Here is a 22,106-nt window from a genome sequence, read left to right on the forward strand (position 1 = left end):
CAAAAACATAAAATAGTATCCAAACACTTTTTTATTTTTTTACATTTTTTTTTTTACATTTTTCTTACATTTGAGCCCTTGCCCATTAGGAACTTTCTGCACGTCCCTGCAGGTTATTGAAGTAAAATAGGCTATAAGCTAGTCACCTTAAACTAATGAAAAGCTTAATATGGATTTTAATGTTCAAAATGTCTATTTCTATCCACAAAACTTGCCAGAAGTCATGGTTTAAGGTTTTTATTTTATTTTATTTATTCCGGAGGTGCATGCCTCCGGACCCCACGACGAGCGGCTTGGCAACAACCTCCGGCACGTAACAGCACCGCTGCTGGAAAAAATTCTAAGGGAAACACTGGAAAGCATTAAGTGGCATTACGTATGTATTGAAAACGGTAAAAGTGGCACTGTTATATATTAACGCATTTCATTTTTTGTGGCATTGTCAACAACTTAGTGCCTGCACTGTAACCCTGTACTGTAAATTTACAGAGAATTTCTAACAGTATTATACTGTATTTCCATAAAGCAGTAATATACTGTATCTTTTACAGCACATCTGTAAATATACAGCACATTTCTGTTTTCAGCCTGCTAAATTCGTAATACAGTATCACACTGTAAAAACATTGAATTGTGGGATTGATTTCGTTGGCGCTCATTTCAGATCAGATGCAAACAGAACAAACAGCAAACTCGACTTGTCAGCGGCACTCAATATAACAGAATCATTATTCATATATTGTTTAAACAGTGTAACTTATGTGCATTTGTGAGCAGTGTTTAAGCTTTCTGTGCTTCGGTTGATTCAGTTTGCGTTTCAAAACGTTAACGTTACGTTAGTTGCCTGTGACGCATCAGAAATGGAGGACGTTACACGAAGATGGAGGAAGAATTTGTCACCTGTAGAAGACGATGAGGAGTTTAAGATGGAAAATTGTTCGACTCAGTATTGATACGGTAAGCCAATCTATGTTTTGCGTTCGCATTTCGACATTGTTTACATGAATAGTTTGATTTTGTGAACGCAGTTTGCTACCGCGAAAACAATCTGTTCTCACCTCTTTACCAAGATTATGCGATATTTCACAGGCTAATATTAAACATTTACCATGTTTTTTGCATGACCTGCTTTTGATCTAACAGTTATAGATATATTTTTTCGTTTCAGGCTTGTATTATAAACCGAAGACGGCCAGTACATGTAAACAAACAACGTAAGTGATTTACTAGTTAACATGTGTTAGTTTTAGTCCATTTGTTAACAAAAATGCTATGGTGTAAGTTCTGTGATCGTGCTTTTGAATCTTTGTCAGCATTTTGCCAGCACATGAAAATCCATAGTCATGTTCCTAATACTTTTTTCAAATGTGGTATTCCTGATTGCTCCAGAACATTTAAAAAGTTCACTGCTTTCAAGGCTCATGTATTCAGGGATCACAAAGAGAGGCCCTCAAAGACATCTGTTGAGCAGTTAGGAATTGATGCTTTAGTCTGTGACATTGGTGTCTGTCAAGAAAAGTGCAGTGATTTGAAAAACTTTGTTTTACACTTGAAATCTCATATCAAAGAAGGTACCAGAGTGCCATGTCCATTTACATGTAATAAAAGCTTTTCTGTAGCATCTACATTGACCTCACATATATCCAGGAATCATCGAAACTCTTCAGCAGAAAGGTTGCGTCATAATTTACTGCAGTCAAATGTTTCAGTACAGAGGCTGCATGGTGAGGTATCCAACATAGTTGAACACTCAAATCCACAGTCTGAATCATTTGATTGTTGTGATGGAGGAGAACAATTGAATATTGCACTAGTGCCAGATAATGCAGATGAATCTCTTTTTTTAAAGAACATGGCTCTGTTTTATCTCAAATTACAGGCAAAGCATATTCTCCCATCATCTGTGATTCAGTCTGTAATTGATGGGGTGCAGGACATCCATGATATTAGCCAGTGTCATTTGCTGCACAAGCTAACTGAAAAATTGACTGCGCTTGGTATTTCTGAAAATGATATAAAGAGCATTATTGATGTCTTGCAAACTGATGATCTTTTTCGGAAGTCAAATATCAATGCACTTAGCACTGATAAGAGGAGAAAATCCTTTTATAAAGACAATTTTAAGTTTGTGGATCCGGTCCCAATCTGTCTTGGTCAAAATGAATCTGGCAAGGAAAGTTTTGCTCAATATATTCCTATTAAGCAAAGCTTAGAAGCACTGTTCTGCTGTAAATCAGTGATAGAACAACATAAGAATTCAAGAACTGAAGTCAGAGCAAAAGATATCCTCTCTGATGTATGGGATGGCAAAAATATTGATGAAAATGTGCTGTTTAAAGCTGATACAGATTCATTAGGTGTAATCTTGTATGAAGATGCTTTTGAAGTTGCCAATCCACTTGGGTCTGGTAAGAAAAAACACAAAATTCTTGCCGTTTATATGACACTTGCAAACCTGTTGCCTCACTGTCGGTCAGGCATCGACCCTATGCAGCTAGTTCTGCTGTGTAGGGAACAAGATTTTAGATTTTTTGGACAAGATTTGGTCTTTGCCACTCTGATAAAAGACCTTAAAGACCTTGAGGAAAATGGTGTTGAATTAGCTGATGGAAAGGTGCACAAAGGTACATTGTGTGCTATAGCTGGAGACAACCTTGGATCGCATTACATTGGTGGCTTTCTTGAAAATTTCAGTAAAAGTACATACTTTTGCAGATTTTGTGAAATTGACCGCCAGACATTTCACTCCGCTCCCCTAACAAAGGCAGTAACAAGAACTATGGAGTCGTATGAGCAAAATCTTAAGGATTTGGATGCTGGTCGAGCTGAAAGTGTAACTGGTGTCAAACGTAATTCTCCCTTTAATGACCTGAATTATTTTCACGTTTGCCAGCCAGGATTACCTCCCTGTCTTGGACACGACCTTTTTGAAGGTGTTGTGTCATTTGACCTTGCTTTGTATATTGATCATCTTGTGAATCAGGAGAAACAGTTCACATACACTGAACTAAATCGTCGCATTGACCAGTTTAAGTATCTTGGGAATGATGCACGTGATAAACCAGTTGAGGTGACTCCTGGTACTGGAAAATTAAGTGGACATGCAGTTCAGAATTGGTGCCTGCTCCGGCTTTTACCTCTTTTGGTAGGGGAAAAGATTGTCAGTCCAACTGAAAATGAGGTATGGCAGTTAATACTTCAACTCAGACAGGTAACAGAGCTCATCTGTGCTCCTTCCATTAATATTGGTCAGATTGCTTATTTATCAGTTTTAATAGAGGAGTATATTGAGACTCGAAAGGTGGCTTTTCCAAATCATCCACTTAAGCCAAAGCACCACTACCTGTGTCATTATCCTGAGCTCATTGATCGTTTTGGTCCACTAATTCGCCTATGGACGCTACGCTTTGAAAGTAAGCACTCATATTTTAAACAGTGTGCAAGAAAATTGCACAATTTCAAGAACCTGAGTGCTACATTGGCAGAAAGGCATCAACTTCTGCAGGCTTACCTACATGCTGGAAGCCCTTTCCCTGAAAATGTTGTGGCAGAGAGGGGAATAGAGTTTCATGTTAATGACTACAATGATGACATTCAAGGATCTGTTGCCTGTCTTAATTTTCAACCAGTGAATACAGTGGCATCCAATGAAGTGACTGTAAAGGGAACACTTTACAAAAAAAACATGCTCATTGTTTTGCAGAAAAATGATGACGGAATAGTATTTGGGAAAATTCAGTTAATTCTTGTACATGACAATTGCAATGTGTATTTTGTCACAAAAATTGTCATTAATTACGCACCCTCATGTCATTCCGCATACTGCATATACTGTCTATAGAGGGACAGAAATCTCTAGTTCATAAAAATAATAATAATAATATGTTTACCATAGTTGAACAAAAATCGAATGGGTTTGGAATGACGTGAGGATGAATAATTAATAACAGAATGTAAATTTTTGGGCAAATTAACCCTTTTAAACTGCATTACAATGCATTTCAGTACTGTTTATGGTGTGATCCTTGAGACAATAACTGATTATATATATATATAATCCACAGAACATCAAAACTACACAGTGGTACTACAGCCTGCCGAGGTTCTCCCCTTGGTTCCCCCCGAAACAAACGCTACTCTTGGTTCACCTCCATCAAGCTCCTCAACGCCAACATCAAGCATTGTTGCATCAACCAGTGCATCACATTCATGGCCTGAAAATTTCAAAGTTCCGTGGAACTTAATGCCAGCCGGTATAAAGAGTGCTACTGAGAATGGCCTGAGACCTTCTCCTTCTGACCGACGACAAATGATAAGAATTCTTGCCGATGAAATTAGAAAAATCGAAACAAACCCCAGCAGATCACAGTGCCTTACTATTGCTCGTCAAATTGTGAGCCAATATCCCAAGTCTTTTGCAGACATGATGGGTGACAAGCAGGTTGGGGGTGGATACGAATCTTTTCTTTCACAGCTGAAAGTGCGGATAGAGCATCTTAATCGAACAAGTACACTAAGTCAGCATAGGACCCTTAGAAGTGACATTGGAACTACTAGAAAACGAAATTCAACTGACTCGTATGGTTGCACAAGATGGCAGCCTGCTCTTCCACCTGGTGAGAGTCACGACAGTCTTGAAATTAAACGTCAGAAGATGGAGGAGATCCACCTTCATGAAGGAATTTCTGGAGTTGAGAGAGGAGACGTTTACAAGCTCATGGAGGAGACCTATTGGCTTCAGCGTTACATGATAAATGCAACCCCGTCCCCTACAATTTCAGATCTAAAATCCAAATGGCCATATCTCTTCACACAGAGGCATGTATATGGACATTTTGAACAGCTTACGGACAAAAAAGTGCTCAGACTTTTGGAATTGTCTATCCAGGAGTGTGGAAAAATCATAATTGAGTTTTTCAAAAGCAAACCAACCAACGATGACGTTCGGAGCATACTCTCCAGTGGTGAAAATGATGTGGGTGCCATGGTACTACAACTACTTCTTGCACACTTCAAAGAGAAGTTAGATGGTGTTATCCTTCAAGCAGATGTAAGTAGAGATTATTAAACAAATCTCATTCATCTATAATGTTTTGTTTTGGTTCTTTTTATCATAGTTGTGCTGTCCTTCTTAAAAATTGTTTCAGGAATTTGCTACTCCATCTGATGTCCAGGAATCGGTACATTTGCCAGAGAGTCCACGCCTTATATTTCTCGGTATGTAAACATTACAGTGGTAGTTTCACCCTAAATTGAAAAGCAAGTTATCATTTACTCACCCCTCTGCAAACATTTTTTGGTATAAAATATTAATTTTGTCTTGTTTCCAGTCCAGATATCTAAAAATTCAAGTAAAGTATTGTCTTTTTTTCTTTTTGTAAGATTTTTTTTAGATTTTAGCTGGGAAATAAAATACTTAGTAAGAAAAGCATTTTTTTGCAGTTCTTTTTTCTCTCTATACAAAAAATGTTTCCTGCTTGTGTTCCTCTAGTCTATAATATCAGTGAATAGTGAGCAGCATCAAGATTTTTAAAAAAAGATGCAAGAGTATCATAGAATGATCCCATGCAAGGTGCCATAAGTGTGGGTATACAATAGGGTTTAATAAAAAAAAAGAAACTGTAATGTAATGTATTTTTTTTAATGAAAATCCTGACATTGACTGTTAGTCTTCGGTGCTTGGATGCATGTTCATGAGACTAATAGTACTGCAGTTGCGAGAACTTTAAATTCACAAAAAAATAAATACAATCCATGTACATTCTTCTATTAGATTAAAATATACATTGTGTTTGTTGTAACAATAATTTTTCACATTCTCATCTGTCAAATACAGAAGACCAATAGCCAAGGTCAGGATTTTCATTAAATATATAACGTTACATTTTGTTTTTATATTTTCCAAACCCTATGGTATACCCCCCAGAACATTTGAAATATATGGCATGTGTTACATACCATCCATTCTGTGATAATTTTGCAAATTCTTTTAGAAGCTTGATGCTGGTTCCTATTCACTGCCTTTTATATGGATGAGCGCAAGCTTTTTTGTGGTCCAAAAAAAGGAAAAAGAGCGATATACTGCATTAGAACAACAGCATATGAGTAAACTAATATGTAATAAAAAAAATTGTGAACTTACTATGGGTGACCTGCTTTAAAGGGTTAGTTCACCCAAATATAAAAAATAATGTAATTAATTCCTCACCCTCATGCCATTCCACACCCGTAAGACCTCCGTTCATCTTCGGAACACAAATGAAGATATTTTTGTTGAAATCTGAAGGCTCAGTGAGGCTTCAATAGGGGGCAATACAATTTACACTCGCAAGATCCATTAATGTACTAAAAACATATTTAAATCAGTTTATGTGAGTACAGTGGGTCAATATTAATATTATTAAGCAAGAATAATATTTTTGGTGCGCCAAAAAAACTAAATAAAGACTTATTTCGAAAATAAAGATTTTCAAAACACTGCTTCATTAAGCTTCGGAGAATATCGAATCAGCAAGTCGAATCATGATTTGGATCGTGTGTCAAACCGCCAAACTGCTGAAATCACGTGACTTTAGCGCTCCGAACCACTGAGTCGACTCGCTGATTCGATGTGCTCCAAAGCTTCATGAAGCAGTGTTTTGAAATCAGTTTCATCACTATATAAGTTGTTATTTAGTTTTTTTTTTGGCGCACCAAAAGTATTCTCGTCGCTTTATAATATTATTATTGAACCACTGTCCTCACATGAACTGATTTAAATATGTTTTTAGTGCATTAATGGATCTTGAGAAAGGAAATGTCATTCCTGGCTATGCAGGCCTCACTGAGCCTTCAGATTTCAACAAAAATATCTTCATTTGTGTTCCGGAGATGAACGGGGGTGTTACGGGTGTGGAACGGCATGAGGGTGAGTCATTAATAACAGAATTGACATTTTTGGGTGAACTAACCTTTTAAGGGTGTTCATCTGTCTCAGCCCAATGCATGTATGCAGTCGTTTAAAGTAGTTACAAAGAGTTCTTTTTTTTTTTTTGAACGAATGATCATTCGTGACGAATGTCACAATCATCCAGGAGTGCATTCTCATGCTGTACAAGCCTGTCCTGGTTTATAAAAATGTGCAGTTTACTACACACATTCATGAAATGCCATAGAATTCTTAATCATAAATTTAAGTGGTTTACAAGCAGAAAGTTCCGTGGTCTGCATTGTCTGAAATTTAAATTGTTTGCAAATATTTACAGCACATTACTGCAATCCTGGGTTATTGTGTGTGATTAGACAGGTGCTTAGTCACAAACAGACAGGCAGGCAGAAATTGGTTATGGTTCAAGAAATATAAAATAGACTACACTACTAGACTACACTACTTTCATTTCACAAGGTAGAGTATTCCTTTAATTAGGAAATTGCTCATTGCAATAAATGAAAAATAAAGTATTCCTGTATTGATGAACGCTACCCAAAAATATTACTAAAACAGAACTAAATGGTGAACCCTGTGAAGGGTGTTTCAGAGTTCTTTTAATAGTTATGTTGAACTGTGAAGAGACAACTACATAAACTGTGAAACCCACAATAGTTAATTTTAATTATTATTATTATTATTTATTTTATTTTTCATTTACAGGTCAATCTCTAAGCAACCAGCGCTGGATGTTAAGCTTGGAAGGTCAAGTTGTGTGTGAAGGAGCACAGCCTAACTTCATCACTGGCCTGGCAGCGCTGTTTGCCTCCTTCTATAACTTCAACTTGCAGTACCAGGAAGAAGCAGCATGCACCCTTGAGTTTGTTCAGAGGTTAGTTATTAGCATATATGCCATTAATATATTTTAGACTGAATTGTCACTAACCTTGTCTTGATAGCATTTTTTAAGGACTTCATTTTTTGTTCACAAACGTTTTGTACAACTGACTACAGGGATGAACAACATGGCCCTGGTTTCACAGACATGTCTTAGTTTAAAGGGATAGTTCAACCAAAAGTTTTAATCCACCCATGATTTACTCACACTTATGCCATAGTGTATTTGACTTTCTACTTGCAGACAAAAACAATCATAGTTAAATTAAATAATGTCCTGGCAAATCCAAGCTTTATAATGGCAGCGAATGGCTGGTTCAAAGTTGACACTGCCATTGTGCTTGTAAGAATATTATTTAAATTTAACTCTGATTGTATTAATCTAAAAGAAGTCATATACACATAGGATGTCTTGAGGGTGAGTAAATCATGGTCTCATTTTCAGTTTTGACTGACCTATTATTTTATGCCAGTTGTAGGCTTCAGTAAAATTAGGGTATTTAAGCAGCTTTCATAAAAATGTCTTGTAAAAAAAAAAAAAAAGGCTAAACAATGGCACTGACATATTTGGAGATATGTTTTCAGTTAAGACAGCTCAAACACATTTTAAATTATATTTAACATTATCATGCAGTCATAATCACATTGCAAGGCTTGCAATTGACTTAAAGTATTGAAGTCATAAGGGTTTGGACTGGATTCTGGCAATGTGCTGCATTTTTTATGTACTGCATTTCCACTGATACGCAGATTGGACCTGATTTAGGACCTGATGAAGGGATGATATTGTTAAGCTGTACAGTGTAACCGATGCAGAAAAAATGTTAATCACAACAGCAAACATTTTTCTGTAACATTTAATTTTATTTTTATTTTTCTTCTGTTTTTTAGACGCTTTCTTGACATCAATCCAGAACGTGGATCAAAAACAAAGAAAGGAAAAGTGACATCAAAGAAAACTGGCCAAGTTGTGCAAAAAAAGAACACCACTGTAAACCCACAGGTTTCCTCACTTCTGCGAAAACTTGCAGACTTTGAATGGGATTTTGTTTAGATCCCATTTTTCAGACTCTTTGTGGGTAACTTGGAAGAAGCTTTCCATTTGTTGTACGTAAGTACATTAAAAGTAAATGCGATTACAGCATTGTTAATGTTCTGTTAATTGATAATTGCATTTATAAAAATACAACTGGCATTTCAGCCAACATGTTTATAGGGCATTTTTGTGTTTTCATTTTTTTTTATTACTCTTTCTGGGTCACTTTACATTTCTGAAAAAAACGTGACATTTTTTTCAAATTATACAAGATTACTGCACTGTTAAGTGCTAATTGTCAACTGTTTGTAAACTTGCATTTTACATGTTTTAAAAAAATACAGCTGCCATTTCAGGCAATTTTCTATTGTTTTCTTTTAACTAAAATAAATGTTTTAAAACCTAGAGAATGTTGGTTTCTTTTTCCTATTGTGACTACTATGCAACTTAAAGTATAACATTTCTAATTATGTAATATTTTTTTATTGCTGTAGAGAACAGTTTAATACTGTTAAATTGCATGATATAACAGTAGGATACTGCATTTGATAATTACAGCACAGTACTGTAAACGCTGTTTACAGTAGTTGTCCTGTAAAAATACAGTAAGTGGCTGGCAACCCAGCTGCCAGTATTTTACTGTAAATTTACAGCCCAACATTTTACAGTACAGTACTGTAAATAATGTTTACAGAATTAGTTCTGTAAAAATACAGTAAGTGGCTGGCAACCCAGCTGCCAGTATTTTACTGTAAATTTACAGCGAAAAGTTTTACAGTGTGAGTGTTTTTTGTCTTGTTGCGCACATTGCAAACAATAATGCAGTCTTTTTTCGTTATTGCGGTGCAATGCGGGATATAATGAGTGCACTCAATAACATCTACTGGTTTCGGACACCACTACAGATGACTGTCCCCACAAATAATGCCCTATTTGAGGTTGTAGGGGGAGATTTTATGTTCAGCCCTTGATTTTCAGCGTAGAATTCAAACTACACGCGGCGCGCGCGAGAGAGCGGTTTCTGCGTGGAGCGCCGCGATGAGATTAACAACGCTCACCACATGGATCATATTATAGCATATAGACCGGAGCGAGCGTTAAGTTTTTTATGGACATATTTAATATACTCTAGGTCTCTAAAAATGAACCGGCAGCATATTTCATAATGTCTTCTTCAAATGAAATGTAGCCATACGCAAAGGACACTGAACTGTAGGCCTACGTCTGATCACGACCGCAATGACACGATGGGTTATTCTGCTACACAGAAGATAATGATGTAAGTTATTAAATAAACTGACAATTCAAAGAAGAATGGGCAAAAATATAACCGCTTCTTTCTGTGTTAAACTGACGTGTGTCGTTTGTTCAGAGACTCTTAAATGTTATGAAAATATCCTTTTAGATAGACAGTTTAAATGTTCTTCCAAGTTTCTCCCTCGTTTTGTCAGTTTGTTGTTATATAGGGTTAGAAGGTGCCCTCAACTCTTTTGTTTCTCCCCATGGTCATATTTTAATTTAATATGCATGTGTCTGTAATGTGTGTTTTATTGGTGGTTGTCTCCCCACAGCATTTTGTGGGGCTTTGTAAACCTGTATTAATTCTAGTGTGGAGTTTTTCTACAATATTCACTCATCATGACAGTAAAACAGGGCATTCTAGTCATTAATTATTAGTCATTAATCTCCTGCAGTATTTCTTCCTTCAATTAGTAGAAAATGTGGTTAACACCCAGTCCTGCATAGGGGAAAAAGATACCGTCATATACCGCAAAACCGATATAATTTAGAAAAATACCTTGATATACATTTTTGGTCATACCGCACAGCACTACTTGGCCCAAAAAATTATAATTTACAAAGGATTAAATTCATCACAGTTAATGAATGAAGCACACAAATGTATAATAAAGTCTACTACATCGATGTATCGATTTATATTCCTATGATCTAACTACATCGATCTGTGCTCGGCAAGTTGGCCTTCCGGACGACATATATCGATCTCTCATCGTTTTAAAAGGTAATCAATCGATTGTATCGATAATAGGAAATAACGCATTGGATTTAAGCACGTCAGACTTTATATGGATGTTTTTTCTTAGCACTTTTAATGATAAAGGCGTTAAACGTTACTCGATTCAGTCTGCCTATCTGTGACATCATCGCCACGCACCAGCAGCAGCGCTAAGAAAACAAAACCTAGCATGGCGGAGAAATTATCAAGCCACCAGGAGAAAGAGTACTTTCAACCCTTGCTAAATGTTACCTGTGCATTCCTGACACCAGTGTGCCAGCAGAGTGAATTTTAGCACTGCTGGCGACATAGTGAACGCACAGAGAAGTGTTCTGCGGTCAGATCATGTTGAACAGTTGATGTTTTGGAAAAGAAAATCTGTAGAGTCATTGAAGAGTAGTTGGTTACATTTTATCTTTTGTTAAATATTGTTTGTTTATTAAACTGAGAGTTAAACAGGTTCAGCCAGTTTATTCAACCTGAAGAAATGTTGGTTGCACTTTATTTTTGATATTAATATTGTAATATTTTTATGTTGGAAAACAAAAGCAGAAGTAGCAGGTTAACCTACTGTTGAAATGTTGGTTGCACTTACTGTGCTTTTATTGAAAATGTATTGAATATTTAAAATGAGAGCAGAAAAGGTTAACTTCCTGTTAATTCAACCTAAACTGTTGGTTGCACTTTATTTAAAAAAAATTTGAATGCATTTGCCATTAATTGTTGTTTACTTGTTTGTTTATATCCATAATTAATTGATATACCGGATTCCCTTAAAATAAACAACAGGAATCTAGGAAACTTCACCTGCACTGACCAGTATCCAGATATTTATTTCAGTCACACATTTTTTGGCTAAAAAGTTACTGAATCGATTTCAAGTCACTGAATCGTTTCGGATCGTATCGTTCTACATGAACCAATATCGTCCTTGAATCGTATCGACAACCTCAAATCGTGATACGAATCAAATCGTTGTTAAATCGAATCGTTACACCGCTAATGGTAATGCAAGGTGTGAACAGAGCAATTGTGTGACTACACAATCATTTTAACATATTGGTTCCTGAGAGATATAGTTGTCATTAATTATGCTGTCACTGTGTCTTTTTTTTTGTTTTTTTGGGGTAAGATGTCAGCCAAGTTCCTGGCTTCTCCCAAAACCTCCAAGGACCTGATTAACTGTGGAATCAACTGTGAAGGAGGATGAAACTGATGATTCAGGTTAGACTATAGTTCATAATGAGATTACTATACATATATTTATTTAAATCAATGAACAGCACAGGACCAATAAGTAAAACCTAATATATCGCAAATTTACAGACACTAGTATATATTGCGATTTAATTTAAGTGTACTGACCTACGTTTTATTTAATCATCAAAACTTTGACAAATTCTGCGACATTCTGTGTTATGCAGTAAATTCAATTTTTATGACTTTACTTTACTTTACTTTACTTTATTTTATAAAAGGACCATGTACAATTTTTAACATAAATGTTTCCATTTCATGTATTGTACTGGATTTAGCTCAAAGCTAATTTTCACCCGCAGTCCTTTGGCAGGTCAACATAAACAATAAAATAACATACCCAATACATATATACACAAATACACAAAACAAACAATTAAACAGCAACCATGTCAATGTTTACAAAGCTGATTACATTCTAAAAAAGATTCCAACTGCATTTTAAAAATTCCAATAGATTTACACCCTTTTATATCTTCTGGCAAAGCATTCCAGTTATTCGTCGCTTTCACAGCAAAAGACGATTGTCCAAAAGCAGAACGACGAAAAGGAACAGCACAATTTCTCATAGATGATCTAGTAGATCTTTCAGAAATATTAGGACGGAAACCAACAAAATCATTGAGTACCGAAGGAGCCAAACCATTTACAATTTTATAAACCATACACAAATTTTTAAAAAGCACATCATTTTCAAAACTCAATAATTTGTATTTCTTCAAAATGCTACAATGATGAAAATATTTAGGTTTTTTATCGAGAGTTTTTAAAGTTTGTTTATATAGGGATTTTAAAGGCTTAACCACATTTTCACCAGCTTGACCCCAACATGTGAGACAATACGAAATATGAGACAGAATTGTGGCATGCATAAAAGTGTTGGCTACATCAACAGAAAGACAATTTCTAATTTGTCTGAAATTTGCTAAATTATATTTAATATTCCTCACCATTTTCTTTACATGTTTTTTAAAACTAAGATTTGAATTCAATATTACACCAAGATAATTGAACTCATACACTAATTCTATCTTTTCACCATTTATACAAATATCCACTGGTGTTTGAACCTTTGTTTTTGAAAAAAACATTCCCTTAGTTTTACCAATATTCAAGGTCAAACATGAATTCTCCAACCAATGTGTAATTCGTTCCATGGCAACATGTAGCTTTTCAACTGCTAGCTCTGCGGTTTTTGCATGCGTAAAAATAACAGTGTCATCAGCATACATTTGCACTTGTATCCCATCACACTGAAGCGGGAGATCATTTACATAAAGACTGAATAATAAGGGGCCTAACACTGATCCTTGGGGTACTCCCATTGTATAATGCAAATTACTAGACTTAACCCCTTTAATTTTTACACATTGTTCTCTGTTTGATAGATACGAGGATATCCATGCTAGGGCATCAGATGAAAAGTGGAAATTAGATAATTTAGAAAGTAGAATTTCATGATTAACGGTATCAAAGGCTTTACGCAGATCTAAAAATATGGCACCAACTAATCCCCCTTTGTCAACTTTAGATTTTATTTGCTCTATTAAATGTAATGTAGCTGTTTCAGCAGAGTAATTAGCTCTAAAACCAAACTGCATACAGTGTAACCCAGATTTCACTGTTTTCAAATAGGATGTCAGTTGTTCAAAAACTATTTTTTCTGCAACCTTTGAGAGTACTGGTAATATACTTATCGGACTGGATTCCATCTGCGTTTTCCACATCATGGAAATTAATCCTTATCAAAGTTATTTAGTCAAGTGTAGTGAGCAATTATTTATTACTACAGCGAACACAACACCACAGTCAGCTTAATGAGTGACGATGGCCAAGAGAACTAAACAAAAGTTTATTCTGCTTAAACTTTAGGGATGTGTTGTTATATTAAAATAATTTTATTTTCGATTTCGGCTTCCAAGAATTATTAAAAAATGATATGAGGTAAAACTATTCCTATAGCCGTGTTCCGTCGAGCTCATCCTTCCCTTCACAGTTGCGCTGTCATTATTCCCTAAACTTTACGTCAGATTCAGTGATTGTTGTAAACTGCAGTCTCTACTGTGGCTAAACTGTGGGATGTGTTTGATAATAAAGAGCTATTAAATGCACAATAATCCGCGCAAGAGACGCTGTTTCCAACTTCAAGGCGGCTTATGTGTGTGTGCTGCGAAATGGACCTACAAAATTGCATTTTATATTTTAGGCTTCGTGTTCGCGTCTAGACCATCAAATAAACAACAAATAGCCTGTGTCAAAATGACCGGATTGCAGAGTAGTTACTATAACCGTTTAGATCTTAAATGGGCATAAATAGTTTGGAGAAATAGGAGAATATGATGTTATTAGCTCTGCAGTCGGTCTTAAAGGGGCAGCGTCTAATAAACCTGCTGTCTATTGAGCCATTCATTCAAAACAAACAAAAGGCAAATAGAAAATATTCACATCTCTTGAATGAATAACTTTAGCTGTTATAAGCATTAATCTATCAATTTATACAGTGAAAACTATGCAGTGTTATTTTACATTTCATTACTTTATTAGATTTCTTTGTAGATTTGTTCTTTCTAAGTAATATTAATGTTAGCAGATCTTCCGAATGCCTGCAATACGGATACTTTTCAGATTATAAAGCCATGTTAATTATGTTCTTAATTATGTTTTTTTCATAAAAAAAATATATACAGTATAATAAAAATAACTGATAAGAATACCGTTAAAGTACCGGATCGATAAGCAGTATCGGTAAGAGTAGTAATACCGTTAAAACTTAAAACCTTAACGATACCGATCCCTATTAGTAATACAGTGGAAATTAGTAGATTTGGTTAGCGTGTTGATTTACGGTGTGCGCCCCTAAGTTTTCTGGTTGTGCCCCTAAAATTTTCAGTTGGGGGCCACTGTGCTCCTAGTGAAAAAAGTTAGTCTGGAGCCCTGTAAACCTATAAGCAGTGCATGTTACTCTGTTTTATGTCCGATTGCAAATAGCCAAAATATCTCCAAACCACTGAAGTTGAGTGACCTTTCTTGTCAATTATATCTGTGTCCTCCGAGCTGGTCGTGAGCGCTGAATTTTCTTCACTATCACTCATTTTTCTCCCTCCACACTCCTCCAAGCCTGTCAGCCTGTCGGCCACTGTGACATTACGCATAGCGAGTAAGCATTTTATCGAGCACGTATCGAACTGTTGTTATCGTTTTATCGAGGAAAATTATTTCGCCATTTAACCAGTGAATGACGAATGACAGGGATGACCGGCCGCACGCCTCTCGCTCCTTTGTAACATCGCACCAAGCCAATAAGAGGGGTATATCTAGCGGAGGAGAGTAGTAATTCGATTTACGTTAATCTTCACTAAAAAAATCGATTTTGAATCAACCACATTTTAAAAAATGATTAATCGTAAAAAATGTTTAATTAGGATTCCACATTTACCATATTATGTTAGATGCACAATAGTCACACATGACAATAAAAGGTCCAGTGGTGAGCTAACGCTATCTAGCTTTAACCCCTTAAGCCCTGAAGGTATTTTTAGAGTTTTTTTGTCTGAGTGACATATACAACTTTAAAGACTCATAACTCCAAAACTATAGTAAGTAGAGTCAAATGGTAGGTATCATTTGTTAGCAAACATTTTATATTTTTGGAAAATATAAATTATTATATTTTGACAATATATTGCTGAGAAACTGCTGATTAGGGATGAAACGGTATGGAAATTTAACATCACGATTATAGTGACCCAAATTATCATGGTTATCAATATTATCACGGTTTTCTTCAAATGAGATGAAAGTGTTCAAAAGAACAGATGCACGTACACACTTAAAACATTTCAACAAGTTTTATATTTGAAAATCAACAAATAACTAAAGCAGCTCTATGCACTTTTTTAAGCTAGATTCTATTCTGTGGGATTTCCTTCCTTATAATGGCCGTCGTCAATAGCAACACATAACGCATAAATAATAATAATTTGTCGTAAATATAATCTCTTATATTATCTCTGTAAATATATTCTCAAGCAATATTCTCAGTGTTGCATTTAAATCTAGCTAGCATACTATTTTGTGTAAGAGCCCAAACAGTATCCTAGTGAAATAATGCATATCCATATTTCCATATGATTTGACAGTTTATTTTATTAAATATCAAAATATGTGCATCATACCTGACACCTAAATGATCACTTTACAGTCTGTTTTATGACTGTCATTCTCTTCAAATGCTAGTGAAGTTTGAAACGTGTATAACGTTACCAATGTTGTATTTAACTTTAGAGACGGTCCCTAAATTCGCCTGTGTTATGCCAGTCATATCAGATGCGCTGTGGCTCTGCTGTGTTTTTTTAAACCATTTTCGCTGCTGAAATAGAACAAAAACAGTCATCCACGGTATGATGAGTGAATCTCCTGCGTGCATCGCACGTTTATCTCTGCTTTGAGTGCAGATTTCAGCGTGTGAGCGGCGCGCGCTCTGAACAAAACTCCGGCTGATCTGAACGCCTCTAATTATGAGACGATGTCGCTTTCATAATAGAAACACGTGTAAGTGGTTATAATGCGCAACGCGATGATAACAGATGGCTTTTGAGAAGACTATAATAAGTTCAACCGCCAGAGGGGCTAGTGTGCAGCCGAAATAACGTTAACTTACACCCGCAAATGGCGGTTGTTAATGTCAAGCCCTGCTTATTATCCCTTAAATGTCACCCGTCTTGTCTGAATTTGTTTGTTCGCTTCACGTTATTATTTTCCAGACGTAGTTTTGGTGTTATTAAGGTCAAAGTCCACTTGCCTTGCATTTGTAGTTTTGAAGTGTTCCCCCTATTACAGCGACTTTCTTCTGGCATGTTCTGCAGACATTAGGTGACCATCTTCGATTAAGTTTCCCTCAGGACTATTGAATCCTATTGAAGTGACGGACACCATGACCGTTATCATTGGACAAACCGCAGATTTCGCCGTTTCAGCGTCGTCATTAGAGAGAATTGCGGTGGCAGAATCCAGTCGAACTGACCAGCCTCCTAACTAGTTTAAATGGGTTCATGCAAGTTTACACAGATGGCAGCATCATATCACGAGAATGATTCTTCTGATTTTATTACTTTCAGCGATAGAGTAAACTTTCATGGAGAAATAAAATGAGCAAATGGCAAACGTAAAAAAATTCACAGAAGAAACAGAGATTTATTGGCCCATATATTGGTTATCAGCTTTCAAATATAAAGAATTATCGGATATCGGTATTGGCCAATATCGGTGCATCCCTAGTGTTCATGCATGTTTTGCTGAAGTTGTCATATCTGTTATTTAGAATAGGGCATCAATTCGTCTCCAACTTCATTTGATTCCACCTTCACCACAAGGCTGCAATAGACCTGGAAAGATGTCCTGAAAAACACCATGCCATCTTCAAAAAGGTAAATTTGGACATTTCTGTCACTACCTATTGTCTGCCTCAAAATATTATGGAAAACTAATATGACGACGGCCAATTGGACTTTGAGTGTATTTTTTGTCTTTGATCTTTAGGCAGGGATTAACATACAAGAACACCTTGATTGCACCGAAGAGACCACATATACCTGATAGGACAAAGGAAATTCATGGATTCTGCATAATTGTCGACAAAGTGCCTGGCTGCAATTTTTGTGTTTTATTAACTTTTTTAAATTTCTGTGCAACACCTCATGAATGTGACTGACTAATTGACATCTACACATCTGGCATATATTTAAAGTAGCCACTTTGCCCATTTGTTGAATAAACATTGGAAATTATACATCTGCCTGAAGACTCTTGATCTTATACAATTTAGTGTAATTTTTATATAGAATGGGACCATATAGGAGCCCAAATAGTGTTAAAAGGCCTGGTTTCACAGACGGCTTCAATTAAGCCAGTATAAAAATGAGAATCAAGTAAAATTGAGAAATTTCTATTTTTAACTTTATAAATTAGAAAACTGAATAATCTCTTTGATGTCTTTATTAAGACTTCACAGATGGTCATAACTTGCTGCTCTTAATCTAAACGCAGATGCTGAGAAGGTGTTTGACACTTAGTAAAAACATACTTACAAAGCCAAAGATGCTCAATGTCTTGGCTCTTAAAAGAGCCTTTGGGTGGATTTAGCTGCTGTTGATGCAAGAAAAAAGAAGTGTTTTGTATGCATTAAAATGTTTTTATTCATCAATGATTAAAGAGTGGTGCAGGGATGATGTCAGAACCTGGAAGTCTAATTTGCCACTGGTTTCCTCGATTTTCCTATATTTATAAGCAGGGAGCTTGGTAATACATGGGCTCTCCTGAAAATGTGAGAATTTTTTTGGGGGGAGGGTCTCAAAAATATTGACTGTTCTTTTGATGTGCAATTTCAGTTTTGTGTTATGTGATCATTGTGGATTATGTGCATAATTGCAGAAAATATAATTAATGCATGACGGCAATTTAAACTTAATTCAATAAAGACATGCATGCTATTCTTGTCATGAGCATTTAGGTGTGGTGGCAAATTCCACTCACATTAGTACATGTTAGCTCAAAGATTTGTTGAAAAAATGCTAAAAATGAATATTCCCCCCCTAACAAAAAAAGTGGGTTCCCCCAAAGGCCACGATATAGTTTGAACACTGTTTATAAGGTTTTTTTTTAGTGTATGAGTAAAATAAAGCCTGTGGCAAACTTTATATACTTTGACATTTTGTTCCACAATGTAAACTGCACACAGTCACACTCCAAGAGTGCCTTATGTAGTTACTTGTTAAACTTTTTAAAACATTTTCAAAACATTTCGGTATGGCTGTGTGTAAATTATGTTATAGAACAAAACATCATACACTGTAAAAAATGAATCATGGGTCTTGTAATTTTCACTAAAAAAATTGAGGTGATAATTAAAAATAGTGTGTATATTTTCTTAAGAAAATTGTGGTTCAGTGTTTTATAGAAAATATTGAGAACATTTCACTAATAAAACCAAGAGATACATTTTCCTGATTTTTTTTAAGGAAATGTAAGCAATCTTGAGCCTTCAATCGAAGAACCAAATAAACTGATAAAATTAAGGAAAATAAGGTTACCTATTTATTTTAAGAGAATTAACTCAATTATGCAGTTTTATTTAGAGACACCATTGTTAGTTCCCAGCATACTTTGCATATGGCTGGAAAGGGAGAGTTAATATTGAAATTAAGTGTTATTTTATGTGTTTTTGAGTGAAGGGAAACATCTGTTAACGTTTAATGTTCTGTTATGTTTGACATTTGAAAGATTTTCTTTCTGTTGAAGTTTTGACCGTTACCATTGTGCAGAAGAGTAGATCTTATGGTTATGTTGTGGATAACTGCATGTATACCAATATTATAAAGCATGTTGCTTTGGTCAATGAGCAATAACTTTGCTAATGCCAGTGCAGTAACAAGTTTGTTTCTGCTTGTGCTGTGCTAGCAGCATACAGTTCATTAATTGTATAACGTAAGTCAAATAGAAACAGGTCATTTCCATTCCCTCTAATTTATACTCTTTTTTTAAAGTCAACTTAAAATTAATAAGCACATGTCACTAAAAATATTTAATTTATTGTTTCGTAGAATAAATAATTTAGGAAATTTTACATGATTTATTCAGGTAGATTCAATTAAAGAAACCAAGCCAAAACTTCTCAAAAATATTATGTGTAATATTGTTACCATTATTTATTTAAGCAAATAGCACATAACATTTTTTACAGTGTAGGTGTCATGTTATGTTTACCACATGCTTTATTTTACTCATAAATTGAAAAACCCCAATAGGAAAATCTTGAGGGAACTGGGCTTTGCCTGTACCACCCTGTTGTAGCATAATAATAATCAGTTATGATTGTTATGCACATGGCAAATTACAGATGCAGGATGACTGCAAGATGATCACTTACCAACAAACAGTTAATAACTGAAGCTGAAAAAAGAGAAGAGAATAATTATTTTCATGAAATTCATAATACATAGAGAAATGCATTTGATGATCCTTTCTAACTCTATAGTAAGCAATAAGTTACTTTAGGCATGCAGTGACAGTAAAGGACAATAGAACATTGTCTGATGTATACGTCTAAATGTTTTATTTCCATTATTTAACCATTCATTATTATTATTATTATTACAAAATAACAACGGGTGGCCGATTTCATTTTAGATTTCTCCTCATCATTAGTTTTCTTCAGAGAGAAACGGGGAGGGGGAGGGGGTTGGGGCTTGAGTGACAGATCGCGCGCTTGCGGCCAAAACTGAGACAACGCGCTACTTTTCCTGCTAAGTGAAGTTATAAGTAATATTGTTGTTGTTGTTGTTATTAATAATACATTTCTTTATAAGTAAGAACATGACTGAAACAAAAGGCTCTGAAACAAAATCGTCTCAGAGCGCATCATGCAAAAATGACGTCACACACATTTAACGGCATTTAACGGTAACTTACTGAGTGGATTGACTGACGAGTTATATAAAGGACGTAAAGTCATTGTTTGTGCGTGGAAAAGGAAGTCCGTCGACATTTTCACCATTTAATTCGTTTTATATGAGAAAACTGCTTTTAGGCTATTTATTTTTAGTTGTTATAATAGCTGAGGAAAACGAACTGTTCACACTATTATGTCCTAATATAATTTAGTATTCACTCCCCAGCAAACATAATGACGTTTAATGACCGTTGAAAAGACGTCCCTCTGACACGTCCCGTCATGGTTGAAAAATAGTTCCAAAATGAAAGTTGAACGGACGTCTTCGACGTCATCTGGCCGTGAATACCACGTCTTTTCTGCGCGCCCCTGGACGTCTAAATGCGTCGTCTTCTGGACGTTTAAAGGTGTCGTCTTCTGGATGTTTAAATGTGTCGTCTTCTGGATGTTTAAATGTGTTGCTGCATAATTTAAGTGTGTATATATAAGCCTGCATATAAAATAATCACACACCCATTGTGTAACATCGTGAAATGCAATCAATTATGTCTTGGTTTACACATTTTCACAGGTTCTAAAAAGGTTCAAAATCGGTCCAGTCAGACCTGAACGTCCATGAAACGTTTTAATCACGTGTACATCACAAACAAGAACACATTTGTGGACACAAGCAAAAAGAAGCATGTTCTGATTTAGCAAAACATTTTATTGTTTTTGAACAGCCACAGATTTTCTTTCATTAATGTTTAACATCCATTAACCAAACTAAAATAACAATTACGAAATACTGAATTATCATTATATAAAGGGATAGTTCACCCAAAAATTAAAATTAATTTACTCACCCTCAAGTTTCAAAACTATGAATTCCACATTTCTATGTTCTGCTGAACACAAAGATTGTTTTAAAAAAAGTTTTGTAACCAAGCAGGTCTCGCCTCCCATTAACTACCATTGTAGGGAAAAATGATTATGGTAGTTAATGGGAGGTGAGAACTGCTTGGTTACAAACATTCTTCTAGGGTCTTTTCTGACCCCAAGGGACGTTTGCTCAAATAAAAAGAAAATGTTCCCTTTGTGCAAATGGCATGAGACTTTGTACGGTTGTCAACACACTCTAAATCTACAAATAAAAACAATTAATTGGATTGATATCTGTTTTTATGTTCGTGTGACAAAAAAAGTCACACTCAGGCCGCTTAGAAAATGGACAAAATTCATCCTCAAAAACACAGAACACGCATACAGAAATGAAGTGGCACACTTCCAACAATGCATAAAACATCCACAATGCAAAATGATCATGCTCAAACACACATACAGGAATATTTGTTCAATTTGTTATTGCTGTTCAGTTCATAGCATTTTGATGTTCATGTTGTGTATTTTTTACTCAATATGTAATATAACTTAATTTCTGTTAATTTTTGTTCTGTTACAGTTAGTAACTGAAGTGTACATTCAATTTGTAGAATTATAAGAAAATCAGATGTTTGAAATAAAATGATAAATTCTAAAGACTCTGGTTTGATTCTAATCATAATGT

General features: G+C 35.4%; 1 protein-coding gene across 1 annotated transcript in view; it reads right to left on the minus strand.

Moving 5' to 3' along the window:
• mfsd14bb (major facilitator superfamily domain containing 14Bb) overlaps positions 1–22,106 on the minus strand; it is a 669,309-nt gene that overhangs the window by 637,205 nt on the left and 9,998 nt on the right. The window lies entirely within an intron of this gene.

The sequence above is a fragment of the Gobio gobio genome (assembly GCF_949357685.1).
Source record: "Gobio gobio genome assembly, chromosome: 10".
Lineage (NCBI taxonomy): Eukaryota > Metazoa > Chordata > Actinopteri > Cypriniformes > Gobionidae > Gobio > Gobio gobio.